This window comes from Petaurus breviceps, unplaced genomic scaffold (assembly GCF_028583685.1).
Source record: "Petaurus breviceps papuanus isolate PSGF00001 unplaced genomic scaffold, PetGlider_PUasm1.0 458, whole genome shotgun sequence".
NCBI lineage: Eukaryota > Metazoa > Chordata > Mammalia > Diprotodontia > Petauridae > Petaurus > Petaurus breviceps.
In genome coordinates this window covers 1,091,882-1,096,166 of record NW_027186345.1, presented here as the reverse complement: position 1 = coordinate 1,096,166, position 4,285 = coordinate 1,091,882, and the positions used below count along the sequence as shown (strand labels likewise).

Sequence of the window (4,285 nt, the reverse complement as noted above, 5' to 3'; positions counted from 1 at the left end):
TCTATCTATCTATCTATCTATCTATCTATCTATCTATCTATCTATCTTGTCTGTGAACCTTTGCATTCTTTCTCCTCCTTACCTCATCCCCTCTAGAATGCAAACTTGCTAGCCAGGACTATCTCATTTTAGGACTTGTATCCTCAGTCCGTAGAATACTATCTGGCACATAGAGGAACTTGATAAATATTTGTTGACTGATTGATTCAATGCTATAAAATCATCAATCATATGGATAGAGAGAGAGGCAACATGACTCATAGTCATATAGTCATAGAAGGCTAGCCTTGGAGTTAGGAAGACTGGGGCTCAGGTCCTCCCTGACAAATTCTAGCTATTAGAATGTAGGCAAATATCCAAGAAATGGATTTGATTAATGACTGCTATAGGAAAGTCTCTGAGATTTTAAATTACAGAAGAGGTATCCATCCAGTGTGAGAGGACAGGGATGTCAGGGGAGGAAGTTTCTCAAAAATTTCCAAATCAGAAGTTCCCCATACTGATGAAATCACAAGTTGACACCAAAACCAAGATGGATACACTGAACTTGAACAACAATCAACCAAGTTGAGCTGACTTTCTAACTCTTTTTCTCCTCCCCCCAAGGTCTGAAGAAGATGGTAGTAAGATAAAAAGAGGCACTGTGGCATGGTAGAAAGACCCCTGCAATAGAAGTTGGGGTGACACAGTTTCCGGTCCTAGTTTTGCAACTAACTGAGTGAACTTACATATCATTACACCTCTGTAGACTTCAGGTTCCACTTGTGTAAAATGAGGGAGTTAGGTCATCTGATCTGATTAGCTTATTGTACAAATGGAGGAAACCGAGTCCCAGAGGAACTAGCAGAGCTGAGACTTGAACTCTTTTCTTCAGACTCCAAATCTAGTGTTACCAAGTCTAGTTTCTTTGGGGCTAGATAATCAATAGAAAGCCTGTATAGAATTAATTACAATAATTCTTTTTAGGGCATAGCCACTCAAAGTTGGTAAAATAGTTATCAGCTCATAAGAGATATGATTGCTTAAAATGCTATTTTATAATAATGGTGTTGAGACATTTGGTTGAATTGCTACAGTATGGGTTTCTTTACTTCCCTATCACCTATTTTGACTGTCAGAGTGAAGAGTAAACACTTTAGAAACAGGAGGGTGGATGACTAGTGGGTGTAAATGTAATGTTCAACACATTTAACCATGGGCTAATGTCCAACATATCAAGAGGACGTCTGATATTCAATGTTAAATTTGAACAAAAAAAGTTATATAAACACACATAAATTCAAATTCTGCTATCTTGAATAAGTCACTTCATCTATTCTGTCCTCAGTTTCTTCATTTGTGATTGTAGCCACTTGATGATTTCTGCGTTATATTCTTTCTATAATTTCCATGCACCTATGAAAAGGCATAATAGTGAATAAAATCTTGGTTTCCATGGTGCAGTGGTTAAAACATGATACTTAAAAATTTTAAAATAAATCAAATTTAGTAAGGCCTATAAATGAAAATAACTGTATATCCTTGTATTCCAAACTATTGGGCACTAGGGTAAAAACTACTCTTTTGAGAATAACAGAATGTTGCAAGCTGGGTCTATTGGAGCTGCAAATAGCAATTCTAGCCTTTAATGCCAATTTTGTTGTGGGTAATGGGAGGAAGGAACCAAAAATACGTTTATGTTTCGCGGGTCACATGTGATCGTGTGTGTGTGTGTGTGTGTGTGTGTGTGTGTGTGTGTGTGTGTGTAGAACTGAGAGACCAGGTATATATATATACATATAAATAAAATAAGCCAGGACATTATGTAACAAACTTTAAGGAAAGAAGAGAGGTAGTTTCCAGATGTTCATAACAGAGGGAATGTCTGGTCAGTAGGAAGTAGGACAAAGGAGTGTGTCAATTCCTTCTCCTGGTCTATATGTTTGGGGAAGTGAGAGAAGCAGCACAGGGCCATAGAACTGGAGCTAAAAGGGACCTCTGAGACAACTGAGTTCAATCCCTTCGTTTTGACACAATCCTAGGTAGATCAGAGGTGGTGGTCTGAATTCTGGCACACAGTAGCCAGAGTGGGTACTCTTGCTCCCATGTCATGATCAAATAAGATCATATTTGTAAAGTCCTTAACATAACAACTGGCACAGAGTAGGTAATTAATGAATAACTGCTATTCCTTCCCTCTCCTTCATATTGCTTTGGTCAGGGTGTGAAGAAGATGTCCCTTCAGGAGAAAATGAAGTTTCTGTGAATACCAGCAAAGAGAGAACATGACAGGAAGACTTCTAAGATCCTGGATTTAGAAATGGAAGTGACTTTAGATGTCATGTAGATGTCCCATTAATATCACAGTTGAAAAAATCCATTTTCTTTGGGATTTAAGTTGCATTTAGTTTTCTCAGCTACATGATGCCTGTCAATATGGAGGGAGTTAAAGCCTCATCCAAAATAATATCATAAAATAATAACTTTTTAAAAATTTTCTAAAAATTAAGACCATCTAGTTGGCTGCTTCCTTTTATACTTTTCTATGAAATTTGATGTAAACAGTTGTTTCCCATCTTGCGATGAAGATACAGCATGAAATGTAAGCAGACTTCTTTGCAGAGGTGAAGTGAGAAGTCAGAATTTCATCACTTGGCTGTTGATACAGACAGTTATAGCTGTAGGAGTAGAGGCCTCTTACTTCAAAAGTAATTGGTAGTTATTTGTAAGTAAACTCTCAAATGGATTCCATACTCAAGCATCTTTGGAAAACTACACCAAATAATATTATTAATGTACACATGTAAAATGCTGGTCACTTATGTTGGACACATACCAAAATCCATTCATTGTCATGTCCAACCTGAAAGAACAAGAGGGAGAGATAGTAGTGAAGCATTGTAAATGGTTTTTTAAAAAGAAGACAAAAGATGGATCATGTATTTGGTCAGTGATGCTACTAGAAAGAAAAAATGTTAAATATGTAAAAAAATATTATCTTGCACCCTTTTGAGTTGTCTTATGTAAAATAAGAATGCACTAGAAGTCCTCTGTGAAGTATGTGTTATGGTGGGCACGTAAATATTTTATAAAATTTTACTACATTTGGTTATAGTTTGCTTTATTTGGGGGTGGGGAGTTGGGGTCATATACAGGATCATTAAAAATAATTAAAAAACATTTCAATCCCAAGTTTTCTGTTGAATCACTGAGTTTTAATACTGGTTTGGAATTGTTAATGAATATTTAAAATAAATCTGATCAAGTGTTTCCATGTGTGTATAAGTGTGCAGGCCTAGCCCCAGGTACTTTGAGTCACAGAAGTTCACTTTCTCATTGTTTAACCTTTTTATAAGTGTCTGAGCAGATAGTTATGTGGTACACATATACAACTGACATTCCATACTATCCTCCTGATTTACCCTCATGTACAGTTATGAAAATGTAATCCTGGAAACTAGCCCGACCTCCCTGGAAATAAGTGATTTTAGCTTGCACTGAAAGTTACATAGGATCATTGTCAGAATGAGTCAGATTGGGTGCAGGTTTGTCAAACTATCCTTTAAAGATATTTTATTCTCTGTTGCTACTTCCCTTGTAAAATGAACAAAAAACCCAGAAGGTTGCACGTTAATGAAAATTAGTCTGAAAAAAAAAATTACAGATGAGGAAACCAAAGCAGAGTGATAAAGTGATTTTCCTAAGGTTCACCGAACTAGTAAATTATATTTCTTGGAAACGAACTCGGGTCCTCAGTTCCAAACCTTGTCATATGTAGCAAAATAAGGAGTCCAAAGGAGGCAGTGGAAATGGAGCCTGGAAGAGGATAGGGGCCAGGAAGGGCTAGTTATGGCTTCTATGAGGACAAGGGGAAGAGCTATAGCATCAGGGGGTGTAGCCAGAAGCTGTTGGGTGGGAGAGGGTAAGAGACCCTTTGTTATTGTTGAGAGTCACACATAGTCTAGGTTCCTGGCTAGGCAGAGATGGTAGGGCAATCTGCAGCACTCTGATGTAAAGGCAACCCGGAGAGGATCATGCCTACCAGGAGAGCCTAGGGGTCGCAACCTAGTAGGCAGGTAGGGCAGCCAGTGCCAGAGTAGGCCCCCATGGGGAGGAATGGCACCCCAGAGATGTTCGCATATGGGGGGCCTCTCCATGCTAGTTCTGGCTTTGCTTTCCATTACATCACCAAGTCAGCTGAGGATCATAGGATTTAGTGCTGGAAGCACCTTAGAGATCATATAACCCTTTCTCTTTACTGATGGGTCACAGGAGAGTACCAGTTTGAATCTAGGTCCTTTGACTA

At 38.3% G+C, this 4,285-nt stretch overlaps 1 long non-coding RNA gene across 1 annotated transcript in view; it reads left to right on the top strand.

Annotated features, from left to right (window-relative positions):
* The window catches only part of LOC138171718 (uncharacterized), a 66,573-nt gene extending 62,824 nt beyond the window's left edge, over positions 1–3,749 (top strand). The window contains exon 3 of the long non-coding RNA XR_011170957.1: positions 2,201–3,749. This is a non-coding gene — a long non-coding RNA (uncharacterized lncRNA). The remainder of the gene's footprint in view (positions 1–2,200) is intronic.
* The last annotated feature ends 536 nt before the right edge of the window (positions 3,750–4,285 follow it).